The 17,513-nt window shown below is 46.8% G+C and overlaps 1 protein-coding gene across 2 annotated transcripts in view; it reads right to left on the reverse strand.

The window, feature by feature from the left end:
* ARHGEF40 (Rho guanine nucleotide exchange factor 40) overlaps positions 1-17,513 on the reverse strand; it is a 507,114-nt gene that overhangs the window by 344,927 nt on the left and 144,674 nt on the right. The gene's annotated exons all lie outside the window — the stretch shown is intronic.

Here is a 17,513-nt window from a genome sequence, read left to right on the forward strand (position 1 = left end):
AGCTTCGATAGACCAAAAGTGTGGGCACTGTGATGCCACTTGGCCTGTGCTACATTATTACAGTAGGTCATTTTCTTGTTAGAAGAACGTTGAGACTGCACTAGGTGCTTGCAATAAGGGAATCATTTATAGTACTTTATAAGGATATTAAGCACACCCACATATGCGCCATGATCTACCAATAACTGTATGATATTAGGTTGTATTAAAATACTAGGAGTTGGTGACACCCAGGTCTTTAAGTGGGTTGGGGATAGCCAGGACTCAGTCCAGACAATGGGCCTCATTACGAGTCTGGCGGTAACCTGCCGGTTTTTCCGGCTCGGTTACCGCCGGACTCGTATTACCATTCCGCCTCCGTGATTCCCAGAATTACCAGGGCATTACAACCCCGGTGACCGGGGAATTCCAGAGGCTGAATTCGGTAAATCCCCATTCCCATTGAGTTCCATAGGACTCAATGGGAATGGGGACCATGGAAACACCGGCACCATCTCGTGATGGTGCCAGTGTTTCCACGTCCGCCTGCAGGCGGGCGGTGTTAAACCCGCCAGGTCAGACCTGGCGGGAATGACACCTCCGCCTGCAGGACTCGAGATCAACCGGTAAGGAAACAACGGTGGCGGCGGGTTTAATGCCACTGTTATTTCCATACTGGGTGACTTGTAATGAGGCCGAATGTCCAGAAATGGCCCCCAAGTCAGCTGTGCTGGAGATCTCTGGCCTGATTACCTTGCAAAGTATTACTGAAAAGATGGAGTGGCAGTACCTCTTTTCGACAGTAGATGTCCCTAAAGCCCACATTAACCACCTCATCATCAGTTTCAGTCATTTTGAATTACATCATTTGTTTTTTAAATACTCTGAAAGGAAAATGTAATACAGAGAATACATTGTTTGATTTTTGTAACATATTAAGATATTGAATTATTTCAATTGGAATGAGTTAATAAAATCAATACATGCATAAAATTCACATTTTTCCTTCAGAAGAACCAAGGGATTCTTACCTACAAGGACCTATTTTGATTTGATTTTGTTTTTATATATGCATATTTTCATTTCATTTGAGTTTTGTGACTTCAGGTTAAAAATACAAAATTATATTGAACACCCCTTCCAAGATATGTTTTACTTGCTTTCATGCCCGGTATTAAAAGTCAATCGTGTTTGCTAGGGCACTCCTACAGTTACAAGGGCTATGCGGCTTTTTAAACGTTATTTAGTGCCTTTGTGATTTTTAGATTTTCCCAGACACTTCTGTGGCCCAGTCCCCAAATGTTGTTTCATGATCCAGGCCACCCACCGCTCCTTCGGGTTCCTATCCCACTTAAAGCGCTACTTAAAGCGCTGCGACGCAGAGGAGGGGACTGGAGTTCAAGTTCCATGTGATGTTACTGATTCACCATATCAATGTATAAATGCTTCAGTTTCAGGTCAATATTGCGCGCACACACACACACACACACACACACACACACACACACACACACACACACACACACACACACACACACACACACACACACACACACACACACACACACACACACACACACACACACACACACACACACACACACACACACACACACACACACACACACACACACACACACACACACACACACACACACACCCCCCCCCCCCCCCCCCTCCTTCAAGTCGCCCCCCCCGCCGTTCAGTGGGCAGCTGCCTCCCACCTTCCCTGGAAAGGATAGGCCTTTGCTGAGATCAAGCAGCAGCAGCTGGAGGCTTCTTGGCCCTTGTATACATAGACCACCAACCAGGAAAAAGGCAAGGGAGGTTATGCAGACAAGAAGCACACAGCTCCAGAGAGCCAGGTAAACAAACAGGATACCCTGATGCCATTAGAACAGTGGAATAAAAGGTAGGGGGATGTCATGGCAGAATTGTCATATTTGAAGGGACTATACCGTTTCATTGAATGGGTGGTTCAACGAAAGGTGAGCACAACTCACTAATTTCGAAATGGGATTATGAAATCCCATTTTCGAAAATTGGCAAAATCAATATATAAGGTGGTAGTGGAAAGGTAAAATTAGGCGTGGAGGAGAGGAGCGGGCATGTGTGCAGATCTCGCCCATAATGGAAGGGTAATGAGTGAAAGAAGAAATGTAACACTGGGATGAGACAAAGCCTGGATTCGATGAAACAACATAGATTCATCAGAACAGTACTGTCCTAAAATCATAACAGTGTTTAGAGTGATACAATGAATGTAAGTTAATATTATTAACATACTCAAGCCCCTGCAATATGCAAGGGCGCGGCCAGGAGGTTGGTTCAGGGGTAGAGAGCTTGTCTTGAAAGCAAGACAACACTGAGCAGCACGGGTTGATACCCAGTCCCGCTCTTAGAAGCTGGACTCTGGCATGAAGTGCGATAAAAAAGCCCAAAAGGAACATCCCAATAATATGTAAACATAGACCATATGTTACTCAGAGAAAAACCCTGGCAATATCCAAAGACAGCCCCCCCCCATCCCCCATTCAAACCACTGATAATATTCAATGACAGACTGTGGTCTTTCACCTTCTGTAATGGTTTGGCAGGCTAAAAAACGATGGTCTGAACTGTTGCCCAGAGGAGTGCCAGTGGTTATGAATTATTCAAAAACCCCCAGCCATCAACCTTTGGTTTGACTGTAGGCTAAAGCCATAGGCCTGCAGTTTCCAACACTCTTTTACTTTCAGTTGCCAGAAACATGCTTGAGTGTAGAGACGGCCTTCTTTTTTTGGTTTAAAGAAGGATTGGGCAACCCAATCTGGAATTGGAGACAAGTGATGGAATATTTCCCCTCTCCCCCCCAAGGAGCTCTCTATCTCTATTAGTGTTGGATGCCTTTCGATTTGTGATGGACATTTCTGCTAATATAGCAAATAATGATGGCTTTATGCAAGTGGCGGGGTGTGGAACACATGTAAAGTTGCACCCCTGTTCACATGAATAGTGCAAAAAGCATAATTACTAAAGCTTTCATTGCCCAAGAGGAACCCACAAAACCAGGTAATGCATTGTCTGCCTAGCTACCTACCTACCTTCCACAAATGTTATATGGGGGGCCTGCTATTTGCTGATGAGCTGTGAGCACAGAATCCATTTCAACGAGGAGTCCCCTATACCAAAACACAATACTGGCTGATCTAGCGGAATGGTATGAGACTGTGACGCCTCCCCACCCTACCCCCCCCCCACCAGTTTGTCATAACACCCTCGGCAGTTTTGTTGCACCTTACAATACACTGGGTACCACGCAGTTGAAGCGCAGCGAGGCCTTGACTGGAAGATGCTCTGGGTTGTGAGTGAAGCATGTTTGAATGAAAGGAGCCAACACATTCCTCTTTACCAAATGCACTGTCGGTTGCCTTGGTGGTATTCTTAGGCCTTGCCTTGGGCTCTTGCCTGCTTGAGGGCCCTAGTCGATGACAGCCTTGGTGGCATCTCTGCTGCCCATTGTCCATGGTCCATGCTAACTGCGTCGCTGGGAGTTGCAGGTCTTGCGATTAGCACCCCACCTCTAGTGATGCATCATGAACACGAGCCCCAGGTAAGGTTTCAAAACTCAACACAGGTTGTAGTATACTGTGGTCTCCTTGGGGAGTTCCAGTCACCCACTCTTCAAGTTACAGCGGGCCCAGGAACCCCCCGTGCTCCGAGCCTGACTTTGGGGCACTGGCCTCTATTGTGTGTTATATCCTGTTATTCGCAATATCTGAGTACCATACTCGGAGTGTGCCCCAGTAACCCCCAGCTCAGATTTCTGCAACTGTTGGCTCTACAGATGTTTGGGAAACTTCCATCAGCCCTAGCTAGCATGGTCAATGATGAAGAACTCATGGGAGTCACAGTGAATGACCTGGGGTATCGCAGGATGCAGGCCCCTGTGCTAGCTCATGAACAGGGAATCCGATTGGTCCACAACACATTGTTGTTTCTGCAGAACTGGTTGAGAGTGACATGCCGCTAGGCAGCAGTAACTACATACATACTGAGTGCTGGAAATGGGCACAATTAACTGAGGGAATCCCCCCACGCCCCTTCCTGTGGGGTTTGAGGGGGGGGGGTGTATTGTCAGTGGTGTGGCCGGGACTGGGGGCAGAGTACGTTTTGAATGCCCTAAATATAGGATGCTGGCTGCTTGGCATGAAAACAAAGTGCATTTTGGGAACATAAGAATGACCTCCAATTTATTAAACATGTCTGTGCTGGTAATTCAAATGTTCATTCCTTCTGAGCAGCTTATGCTGGTATGGTGCTCAATTCCTCTGTCAGAGGGCCTCCGTCTGGACCAGAGCCCCTGCCTCTCTCAAACCTGAGCAGAACCACCTCCGGTTCTGGAAGCAACTCAAGACCTTCCTTTTTGCTTCTGCTTTCTCTCTTCCTCTCCCCTGCTGATGCACTTAACTGCTCTGCGCATTGGTCACCTGGTCACCCCTGAACTCTGGCCCAGGCTCCTGCATGTACAGTTACCCTTGCACTGCCTCCGGGCTCCCCAGCACTTGTACCTGCAACCCTACAGTCCCTTTTCTCTGCACTTATGAGCCGCACGATGGCTGCACTTATTTAACTGCACTTCCCCCTTCCCCTCCCCCTGGCACTTCTCCCCTTCCCTCTTCCCCACACTTGCACGATCTGAATGACACAAGGCCTAGTAAGATCGTTATTTTGTCCTCCCTTGTTTCCCGCTCCTTGCCTAAAAACACTTGTGTAGAGGCGTGTTATAAATGCCACATCATATCATATGATAATAGTCACCCTGACAGTAAAATGTGTGCAAAGAAAAACATATACATCTTGGAACGGTTTGATTGTTAGAGCTTGGGCTGTTGAGCAAAGGATGACTTTCAGATGCAGTCTGTGGAACCGTTGCATAGCGTGTCCCAGCTGTACCACAGAAACACTGCATCTGGCACTATGCCTCTTTGCATGCAGCTGAGGCAACACACACTGCAGCCATTTACTGCACACTGTGTCTCAGACACAGTGTTCAGGAGACTCACAGCAGTCGGCTGTGAGAAACCTGAAGGTGTCTCACCCGCTAGTCCCCTGGGATCTGTCATCCAGGACATGGCCACCGCTTTTGGATCAATTTCCTGGGTGTGGACCAGTGCTGGAGGATCACCTGGATGGGGGGTCTTCGGGAGTAGAAGTGGGACACCGGATGCTGAGACGCGGTATCCCCTTCCCTGTAACACCTTTTCCCCATCCTACCAGGTAGGATACCTAGGAACTCAAAACCCCCCTTTGACGACATGAACACCTTCTAACGGACAACTCACTGTGAGAAACAACAGACTAACACCAGGGCCGTACACCTGACATGTCCCAATACAATGGTCAGGCAAAGTCAGGCAAATACGGATCATTACACACACCTGACTTCCATCACACTTCCCCAAATGGAGAAAAGGCGGAGCACGAAAGCACACTCTGAGAAAGGCAAAGCAAAGGAGGATGGAGAAGTTCCAAGATGGCAGTTTAATATGAGGAGAAAGACAGCGAGACCAGAGAGGGTTGCAAGGAGGGAAGTGCCCCTAAGCTTTTCAGACCGTTACTTTCATGAACCTTGGAAAGTAAGAAACTTAAGACCGGGAATTAAAGCTGAACAGGCCTACACTGTAAATCATAGGCATGAAGGGCTCTCCTGCGTTGATAACTGAGGCAGGAGGGAGCGATTGCTGCTGTGGTACTGTCCTTGGCTCCTACAACAAAGCTGCAGCAGTAAAGACAGCACAGCCGGTGAGTCGGAGAGACTGATACCAATCCAGCTTGCCTTTGAACCAAGGTTGCAAGCGACAACATTGTATGAAGAAATCCAAAAAGGATAGTGCATGAGACACATTTGTGATGAGCGACGTGAATATAATTGGAAATCGAACGAGTGACTGAACTTTGGGAGGCCAAGAAAGATACCGTAGACAGAGTGGTCCGGTGCCACATGGGTGCTCATTCGAAAGTCTGTTAGGTTTCCAACTGGTGCTTTGTGTTGAAAAGGGAATCATTAAATCGAAGTGGTCCTACAACGGGGCAAGCTAAATCCTGTGCACATTTGAAAGTCTTCAATAGTTAAATGTGAACTGCAATTGGTCCGGGCCCGGCTGAGGGAGACTAATTGGATACGAGGAAGGATCTGATCCCAGCCGAGGGGGATCCAGGATGAACTGTGAGTCTCCCAAGAAAGAATATTCTGTGACATTGTAAAAAGGGGAGCTGAGCCCGGTAGAGGGGTATCTACAGCAACGATTGTGAGAGAAAAGAGATCTGAGCCCAGCTGAGGGGGAGCCATGGTGAATCACCCGAATTGAAAATTGTAAGAAGAAAATAACTTCATATTTTGTTTTTTATACATCGTGCCCTCTGAATTAAGAGACTTTTATGTAGTAAAGAGACTTGTACACAGGAGTTCCTGATGCCGGTGATGAAACTGTTTCCTTGTGCCATAGAAGCCAGAGTGTGTGCTTTGCCCCGTGCTGAATACGTGGGGAAGGGAGGCCAACAGCCCGAACATCCTGATGTATTGTTTGGTGAACACTTCTTTCTTTTTCATGAACACTACCCCACACTATGTGAAAATTAACAGTAAGGATTGGCAATATGTTTTTTAGTATAGGCCCTTTTATTTTGACAAGACTCCACTAGGACTGCATTATTATTATTTGATGGTCGTAGCTTACTCCCATCTGTAGATTTAGGTTGAGATAGGCGTTCATCACACCATTGTGAAAGTTCAATAAACACCATTGAACTGTGGTCACTCTTGTCTGTCTGACTGTTGATGCCATGCCTTCCTTACAAAGGGCAGAGAGCTTCCTCGACTTGGGGGGGCGGGGGGTGGCGTTTGGGCCTTAGTGTGTCTACACGGAACGGTGTTCTGGTAAGAAATTCTTTGCAGGAGCACAGCACCCTCCCCTGGGAGACACCCTGTCGCTGCACAAGAGCCAGACCAAATTAGCTTTAGAACTCTGCCTTCTGCATCCTGGACAGCAAGGCATAGGTGCTGTTCTAAGAGATCTCCAATTTAGCAACTTGGGCAAAACTATGCGGCCCAGTGTTGTTTTGCATTGATTTGATACTTTGTTACTTTCCTGAGCCCCTAAAGTAATAAGGATGAGGGTCATACATTGTATGTGCATAATTTAAACATAAATGCACAGTTCATTTTTTCCTCCTCTTAAAAATACATTTGCTTCCCCAACCCCTTAGTTGTTTTTTAGAGTAACTATTGAAATATACAGTTTCTTACACCTTCTAAAGAGGGTTGGGCATAATTGTTTCCCCTCACTAACATAGGTGAAATAGGGTTGCTTTGGGGTTTAGTGTCATGCATTCTAATTCCCGTTCTTCCACTGTCCCTTCTACACACATACCCACTCCTACCCTTGGTCCTCAAATAGGGCAGCAGTGGTTCGGTGCCTGTTGGCATCGCTCATGGACTGGCGTCAGATACCAACTGGGGAAAACACTCTCGCATCACCCGGGACGCTTACGTCCGTTCCTTCACTGGCAGCTTCCCTGGTGCCTTGGTATAGGCGTGATCAGGCGTCCTGTTGTCAGGCAACCACGATCTATTCCGGATCACGTGACACAGAAAGCCCGGTCACGTGATATTCCCACTGATCGCGTGATACGGAAGACCCGCTCACGTGACATCATTCCCATATCGACAGGATAAATGCCCTGATTCCACGCCCTTCAGTGCTTCACAGCTGTTCTAATCAGCACTGTTTGGCGTACTCACGAACTTCGATTACCGGCTTTCTGGATTACGGACTACGGACTACGGATTTTCCTTGCCTCTTTTTTGTATTGTTTGCCTCCAACTCTGCTCTTCTGGTACCTCGACCCACAGACTTTTGGACTTGGATTCCTTCGGATATTCCCTTCAGATTTGTTGCAAACTTTTGCCTCTCTGGATCACACGACCAGGGATCTGTTGCATGGACTGTTTTTGGCTTTCCCCATTCTGCTACAACGCTTCAAGTTCTTCCCTCACCCAATCCGGTTGCAACAACAGTGCTTCCACAGATATTTCCATTGTGTGGTACGTTCTACAGCAAAAGCGGCGACCAACCATCTACACCCTACTGTTGCCGCCTCTTACCACACACTGAGGGTACTTCTAGAACGCCCACCACGTTATTCGCCCAGAGCCCTTGTTAGGGAGAATTCTCTGTTTAGGCTGAATTTCCCTACCTAGTGAGTCCCCCAGCAGCTTTGCTGGATTTCTGGGGTTTCTTTTTTTTTTTTCTCCTGCCAAGAGTGAGACTCTTTTACCCTCACTCTTGGACATGTTGAAGTGTGTTTTCTTGGTTAAACCTTGTGTTGAATGGGCTATGGGGTCTTTTACTCCATAGGGCCTCATGTATTTTTGTGATGTGGGTTACACAGCACCCTCTGTGCCGTGACCCAGGGGTGTCCTAGGGACTCCCCAACATAGACTCCATACCCTGGGACTGACTACTGTCTCCCAGGGCATGTAAAGTCACCAAAGACTTTGCTAGTCTTGAATCCTGAACAGAACCAGTACAAACCATCATATTGTGGACGTACTGGCTGGGGCAATTCGATTGCCCCAGGGTCTGTTAGTCGAGGGGGCACGTCTCCGTCCCCCCTGATCGAGTTTTGGCTGGTGGCAGTGGAAACTACTTTTTATATTCGACCGCGAATATTTTCCTATGGGATTTCCCATTGTTTTAGGCTAACACATTTAATTATTTATTTACGGTAGCCTTAAACATACCGCCGGTTTATATATTTATTATTATAACTCCGGTTGGGACTTTTTGCCAAAACTTGATCCTAAAATGGCGTTGGCGTTCGCCTCTGTAACTCTGACCCAAAGTGGAGCCCTTTGTTCCACTTTTGGCGGGCTTCTCCACAGAAGCCCTCCAAAGTGGTGCCACTCTGTCTGGGGTACTTAGGAGGGGTGGAGGGGGATTTAGGCACCCTGGACTGAGTTACCTTGGTAACTCAAGTCGCACTCCGTCCTGATTGGCCCAAGTGGTGAGCCGGCCGGCTCACCACTTAGCATGTTTGAGTGACAGCTAGGCTGGGTGAATGGGGGTTTGCTGCATAAAAGCAGGGCTTTGGGGACTGGAACTTCAGAAGTCGCCACAGGACCAAGAATCCGACGAGGGAAGAGCTGAGCCGACCTGCTTCGACGACACCACCCGGTGGAGCCCTGCTGAACCGTCTCACCACTTTTCCCGACGACCGAGGAGAACTCTTAACGGAGTGGCTCCTTCCCTTGACTGGTGGGGACAACCAGTTTTCACCTTCTTTTCGCTTCTCGAGGTATCCCGTGGCCGCCTTGCCCGTGCCAAGCACCCCGGCAACCGGAATACCACATTTTTACCCCTAACCGCGAAAGTCGGTACAACCCTTTAACCGGAGGACTCCGCGGTTGGTTTCTTCCCGGGCAGTGCAACGACCTTCTTCTTCTGCTCTTCAGCGAGAACTTCTTCTCCCCTGACCGACGTCGAGCCTTGCTGCCACTGCCTGGAACAACTGCCACCGCTGGAGGACCCTTTCCGCTTAAGGTACCGTGTTCCGCCTGGCTTCCCTTGCCACCGACTGTACGGGGTAGATTTAGCCCCCGGCTTTCGAACCTGGGAGTGCCTGGGACACCCTGGCTAAACTTTCTAAGCCACTCTAAACTCTTTCTAACTCTTTGCAAGACTTTGAATCCCTAATAACAGTGTGATCTTGGGCACATTTTTCGCTCCGGCTACTCTAAGAGTGGGCCCTGCCTAGTGACTTTTGCTCACCTGTGACTTGGTACTTCTTTGAGCCTATTGCAAGTGTTCTGGACCTTAGAGTGGTGTGTTTAACCTAATTCTGCTCGAGTGTCATCTAACGTTAAGCGCTCACCTCTGTTTGAATTATGTGGTGTTAACCTAGAGTTGTCTAGATAGGAATAAGGATTGGGACTGCTTTCCATATAACTGTGTTTAGAGTGTTTTACTATATTTTTGCTAGAGTGTTTTCAACTTATATGTTCTTGAAAATAAATAACTATACACTTTTGAAACCAAGCTCTGGTCAGTGTTTGCTTGTGCTATTGTGTCTGAGTACATATTGTGTATACTTTGCATACTGCCTAACTCTTCTTGAGGGAGGTCTGACTGCTCAGCCACAGCTACCAGGTAAATCTGGGTGGTGCAGACTGCTACCAAGTGGGTTTACTGCTATACCTGTGGTCTTAAATCTTTTGCAGTGTTCCCCAAGGGAACTGCACAGGTTTCTGCCTAACAGCCCTCGGTTTGGTTAAATCTCCATCCCTATCACAACTAGGTAAGCGGTTTAGTGACTCATAGTTTATGTCCCTATTTGTTACTGCTTGCTTGGTTCTGTACTAACTGCTTGCTTACCTTACAGCGGCTTGGGCTTTCCGGCACTCCAGGGTTCCGGCGTTCCAGTACCTATTACCTGTGGCTTCAAGGATTGCACAGGGAGTTATTTGGTATCTCCCTATGTGGTACTTGGGGACGGAGGCTTTCATAATCTTCACGACTAGCAAGTCTTGCCATTTAGTTTAACTAAGATATAAAGGATATCCGCACTCGGCGTTAGGCGGGTGCACATGGCGTAAGGCGCTATATAAATAACAAATACTGATACACACGGAGAACCATCTTTGAGACTATCAGTTGCTCAGAGCTCGCCATTAGTTTCAGGGGATGCCCGAGAAACGTTCTGAAAATATCTGTTGATTGGCCTTCATAAACCCTGTTAATATTCAATTATTGTCCATGATAGTATCATAAGATAGGGCCTGATAATATCCAGTGACAGATTTGATCATTTTAAATTGCAGATCTCATTAATATTAATTAATATCTAATTATCGACCCTAACTGTATCAAATGATGGACCATGATAACATCCATTGAAAGACCCTCAAATATCCTAAAATACTCCCCGATTATACCCAAATAATAGACCCTCAAAATAAACAGTTGTAAATCCCTATAATATCCGAAGACAAACCAAAATATTATTATTTAATGATTGACCCATTACAATATCCTGTCCATAGACTAGACACTATTTTGTTTTATTTTTATATTTATATTAACAATTCACCCTCCTACTATGCAGTGATAAACCTGCTTATGTTCATGAGCATCTCTTATAATATCCAATGATCAATATTCTTTGACAGGTCCTAATACTATCTAATGAAAGACTCTGATATTATTCAAGTACGGACCATATCAAATCTAAATATAGACCATGATAATATCTGCTAACAGACCCCAATATCATTCAATGAGGGGCCTTATAATACCCAAAGTTGGTCCAAAATGATATGTAATGGCAGTAAAAGATATCTTTCTACGGAGGAGAAGATCCTTAAACATGTGAAAGGTGGTCTGTCAGTAAAGGCGCAGATGAGGCAATGCCGTGTGGCGAGATGTTGTGTGTTGGGAGGGTTCTTCTGGCCAAGTCAAGATTGCACACTCTTGTGTATGCTTTTAAATCAGCAAGCCTGTATTTTTTTAATATTTAATTCTTTGCTGCCCTCACATGAAGGGCAGGGCGATATCGTCAGCCCTGCCACTTTTTAGTGGGACTCTTCCAACATCAGAATGGGGTTCGCTTTTCTGCCATTTGGCAGGCACGCTAGTTGTTCACATGCCAGATCCATAGACTTCTAAACTACCTCCAAATGCCAAACAAATCCCTTGTCTGACCAAGTCCCATTGGATCGGATGCTGGTACAGTATAGAAAATACTTCATATGTAGTCCAGGTCAGGTTATTGCCAAAGCTTAAGTACCTAGGCTATAGAACAGGATACACATATGGCAATTGTGTACCTTGGTTCTCCAGGTAGTTTCCCACAAATTGCAGTCCTTTTTCCATGTGCCTTTCTCTTCTGGTGACTTGCACAGTTATACTTTGCTTCCCCTGCTGCTGTTGATTGTGTTTCCCTGCTGATGTCAAGCACTCACCTGCTATCGACCTGGCCCCTCAGTGGTGCGCCCTAGAGCATGCCTATGAGGGTCCGATGAGCGCATAGTTGAACATTGTGCTGGCCGATGCCGGTGAAGGGTTTCATAAGTGATCTGACACTTGACTGTCCTGTTCAGAGCAGAGTGGACGCTGTGTGCCACCATTGGCCGACTGAAGAAACCAGGTTGTGGTTCTTGTGTGCTGTAGGTGACGAGTGCTGGGCGCAACTTTGTCAGTGACTTGGACTATTGACTTGATCGCTCTTGCTTGTATGGTCAGTGCATTCTCAGATTATAGTGTTCTCAGAAGGTGCTCAGCAAGCATTTGCATCTTGGGTGGTGGCCCTCTTACCAGTGTTAGGCCTAGTGCAGCATCCCACAGATTCCAGGCCGCGGCAGAGCCTCTAAGTGGCCCCGTAAATTGTTTTGGCTGTTAACAAAGTAGTGGCTACAAATCTCCTGCTGGAGGAGAGGAAAACTAGCACTGAAGGAATAAAAAAAGTGGGACAAGGTCACCAAAGAGCTGCGCAAGCTGGGACGTGAAGAGAAGGAAGACAACTGATCCACCTCTAGCTTCACTCGCCGAACCGTCTTGCCGCTTGATACCCTCAGCTGACTCCCACCTTGAACTCTGTCACAGTGTCCTGCAATGCACCCGGAAGCTGTCTCGACCCTGTCAAGCACTAAGAACACCTACAACACCAGGTACATTGTGGTTCTGTCCCCCTAGTCCTTCACTAGGAGATATTTTAAGACCCATGGCTCACTTTGTGCTGAAGCCAAGTAAGCTTAAACTGTTGTGGTTATTAACCATAACGACTATCCTCCTGTCAGTATCCCTTCCCTTTTCCTTCTTTAAAACTGTCTGTCCTGTGCATTCCCTTAAAGGGTGGGTTTTATTTCGTCGTGGTAGATTGTCTGTTGTGATATAAAGTAGATATGTTTGATACAACCTTGACTGGACACTCCTTCTACCGTTTGGTAATAATTGTATTTCCGCTGTGTTGCAACTAACCAACGATCCACAACCTTTCGGAGAAAAGCCTGCTGTTCTGTTCACGTTACCAAAATTGGACAAGGCGGTTTATAATTGGCTTGTTATTCCAATCTGTTCTGATCCCTTTTGGTGTATTAGAGGTGTGGGACTGATTGATGGTTTACAAACTGATATTCACACCTGGACCAATGGTGCCCCGGAAGTTGATTCTGCACACAATGTATAGAGTAATGGGTAGAATGTTGGCTCAGATTCTAAAACAAGTCCTGACACAAGGCTCATAGCAAGGCAATCTATCACTCTCAGGGACCCAGAGGATTATAGTTGCAGGTACTAGATGGGTGCCAAAATCATTGTACGACTGTCAGGTTCACTGTGTCTGCCCCACGTAGGATTGCCAGGTGACTCCATGTCATCAGGGACAACCTAGTCTACTTCTACGCTTTTCTTTTACCTTACCAACTCCGTTGGTGATGGTGCGTGGTACAAATACCTTTAACATTTAACATTTAACATTTTAGTTTTACTCGAGTCCATTTTATTCAATTGAAGCGATCCAACGCTACAACTCCCAGCTGGCAACTGATGGGGAAGTGAAAGCCCAGTACTGGGCCATGGTGCCCTTCCAGGACATGGAGACATCTGGCAACCCTTGTTGCCCAGCACAATGCACTGGATGGCGCAAGGAGTGGTTACCACCCACCAGAGCCTTAGTGGCACCTTCAACCTCTTTCAACGTCACCTCAATTGACGTCAGCATGTCAGTGGGTTTTATGATTTCCAAGTTCTCAACGGGAGGGTATTCAAATGAATCAGAATATATCTCCCCAAAGTGCTTCTGCCATGACAGAGATGGTATACTACACTACAGGGTATTTGGAACGTACTGATCTTTCCCTGCGACCATCCTCCAAAAAAGACGATGGTCACCCTCTTTGGGGCAGATGTAAGGGCATCCCATCTATAATGATTATAAGAATTTGTTTTCTTCTTCAATCAACATTTTCTACAAGGCCGTAAGGCCGCGTAACCTCACTATCTGAACAGACGGGCCTTCCTTTACACGTGTTAAAAAATCCTTTTTTCGTCACTCTGCACTCTTCGTCAAACCAACTTGCGTACTTATGCACCCTCTTTTTAATAGTTCTAGCAGGCTTAGTAAAGACGAATTGCAGACTTGACATCATGGCCTAATACGGACAGAAAATTGATAAACATCAATGTCATCCAATTAAAGGTCATAAATATCAGGTTTTCGATTTTTCCTCACAGCATCCAACCATTTCAATTTGTTGCCAGACATGACCCTCTACACAAATCTCCACCTCACGTTGCCAAACCTCAAGGGGCATAATATCCCCAGCCTTACACTGTAATCTTTTGAGAGGCATATGGTCGCTCTCATTATGCAGGAGGACCACACCCAAGAACCCTTCTTTAACACTAATCAAGATGTAATCAATTCTCTATTGGCCATTATGAGCCAAAAAAAGGTATTTACAGCAGGTGGATCTGGTTTAAACCTTCCATTACAAGCTCTCAGTTTTGGTATGTATAGGATGTGTGCAACTTCAATGGCCTGTTGATGGGATCTCTGTGGATAGGTGGCCATCAGAGTTAGGATTCCCCCATGCATGATCCTGTTCATCCCATAGCTCATCAATATCGTGTAGCGGCTCAAATTGCAAGTTCAGATCACCCTATGCCAGTAAGTTAGGGTGGGCATTGGACTGGGCATACAACTTAATCATTACATCCTGCATCAATAGCAATGGCTTACTCAGCAGCTTTCCACCCGATCTATTATAGGTGTTAAATATATGAACGGACTTAGCATCAGGAGTAGTTGCAACATTGTGTTGTAGATCTGGACTACCAGTATAACATTCGTTTGCAATCCAGTTTAGGTGAGAGGCCACCCAAATCAACAAGCCACCCTTAGGCCTGCCTCTGGGGCCTTTAGCCGCAGGGATGTAGAACGCGCTTTATACCTGGACCATCTTCACTTCCAATGCTAATGTCTCTTGTACACAGATGATTTCAAACCCGAGAATAAACCCCAACCAGCCAGGGTCCTCCTTGTGTTTACTAATACCAGCAATGTTCCAAGACAAGACTTTACAGCGATTGTAATCAGGACTTGTACCAAGGGTAGAGAGGGGTAACATTTCCACTCGGGCTGGGGTGGGTTTTAGTCAATACACACCTTCCAAACCCTCTTCAAGCTCTACCCCTTGTGCTTGTACATTTTCTTCACTTTGGGTTAGGTTCAGGGCATCGACACGGTATCGGTTACATCGGAATGTTTACTGGATGTCCATGAATCCTGATAAATTGGGAAGAGACCCAGCTCTTACCACCGAGGGACCTTCAGTTTATCAGGGCACGGTTTCTCATCGCAGAGGGGAAGTTGCTTCTACCGGAAAGTAGAGCAGCCAACTTGCAAGCAGCCCTCCGTGCTCTCCTACGGAGGCCCCTGGAGCCTGCAAAGGGCCTTTATGCAATCTCTGAGACAGACGGAATCCATGGGCTCATCTACACACGAGACAGCTCCTGTACCATCTGCACAAGAACTGGAGGGAAGACTTTCAGAACTTCAAGGCTGTCATCCCTGTGTTGAAGTCTTTAAGAACCAATCTGAGCTGGTGGTTCGAAAGCAGCAATATACTTAGTGGATTTCAGCTCAAGATGCCCTTGCCAACCATTGGCACTGCCAATGCCAGTAAAGTGGGATGGGCTTTTGTAGCGGATGAGCAGAGGCACCAAGAGAAGTGGTTGGAACACAAAGACCATTACTCCTCAAATTGGAGAGGGTTGGCTGCAGCTCTTCGTGCTCTGAAGTTATTGTTCCCGTTTCTTCAGTGACTCTGCACACAGACAATACTATGGCCCTGGTGTGTATCAACAAACAGGGGGGACCCCGCTCCAGACTCCTGGAACATCTGGCTCTGGAATTGGGAGCATGGGCCAAACTGAACCTATTGTCTATCTAGGTAATTCATATCAGGGGCCAAACGCACCAGGAAGCAGGCCTTCTGAGCAGGACATTCCCTTCTGCTTCATGGGAGCTCCTCCCAGAAACGTTTGTCAACATGTGCAGGAGGTTTGGGAGGGTGTACCAGTTCTTGGGGGCCTGGGCTGTGAATGCAATGGACATTCAATGGACAAAGGGGCCACTGTATGCTTTCTCTCCTATGCCTTTGGTCACAAAACGATTCTGAAGATCTGGGACTTGGCAGGTGAGGTTATTGTAAAAGTTCCTGTTTGGTCTCGCAGTTCCTGATTTCCATTAATCCTGGACTTAGCCGTTTCCCCGAGATATCCTCTTCCTAATCATCCTTTTCCCATTGTAGGATTCCTGGCGGGGGAACATCTAAAGAAAGCATGTTGGGTGCCTGGACAATGAGAGGCAGAAAACCCTGGAAATAGGGGCTCTGCAACGATTTAGCTAGAGTGGTCCAGAATGACAAGCACCCCTCCATGCTTAAGAGTTATGACCGACACTGAAAGGAGTTCCAGAGTTGGTGCGGACAGAAACATTTTCTGGCGTGGGAATCTGGTGTCCTTGATCTTCTTCAGTTTCGGCAAGAGGATTTCGTGTTGGGGTTAGCAGTGTCTACCCTTTGTGCTTAGTGGGCGGCAATCATGTAATTCAGGGAACCCTGAGGGGTGGGGGAGCGCAGAGAATGTGAATCTGGCTTTTCGTCTTTGAAAATGAAACTTTTTCTCTCTCTCTAGTCTGGTGACAGCAGCTGGGGTCCCTTGTAGGCCACTTCCGATGTGCCAATTGAGAGAATTTCCCTAAAATTTCTTAAGTCTTAAAACCATTTTTTTGGTTACCATTACCTCCACCAGAAGAATTGGGAAAACTGGGGCTTTGGTGTGCAAGGCCCCCCATTTGATTTCTTAAGAGTACGCTTTATGAGCCTGCAATCCTTCTCACAGTTACCACCAAGTTTAATCTGCCTGAGGAAATAATTTTCCCCTCCTTCTTTTCAAACCTGTCCTCTTGGGAGGATAGCTCAGGGCCACGCGCTCGCCTTGGAAGCAAGACAACACGGAGCACCACAGGTTCGATCCCCGGGTCCATGCTTAGAAACCTCTGGGTATTAAGTGCGTTATAAATAACATATCATAACCTATCATATCTTCGGGTGGGGTGGAAGGCTGGGGTTCAGACTATTAGCAGATGGATCAGAGACACTATCTCCATAGATTATTCCTTAGCAGGGACACCCTCACCGTCCATAATACAGGGAAAGCCAACCAGAGCAATGACGATGACTGCCTTTTGGGCTGAAGCACAGGGCATGTCCATCCAGGACATTTGTAGTGCGTCTACATGGGCAAATGCCATCACCTTTATTAGGCACTATAGGTTGAAGTCGCACAATCAAATCACTGGTGTCTTGGTGTTTGGGGTATTGAGTGCAGGAACGCATTAAGCACACTGGTTGTTGGCAGCTCAGTAAATTGGCGTTGGGTGGCGAGTAAACCATCTAGGAAGACATCTAGGTGTCTGTGTGATTTCCTATG

This window comes from Ambystoma mexicanum, chromosome 13 (genome assembly GCF_040938575.1).
Source record: "Ambystoma mexicanum isolate Mex_15411 chromosome 13, UKY_AmexF1_1, whole genome shotgun sequence".
In the NCBI taxonomy this organism is placed as follows: domain Eukaryota; kingdom Metazoa; phylum Chordata; class Amphibia; order Caudata; family Ambystomatidae; genus Ambystoma; species Ambystoma mexicanum.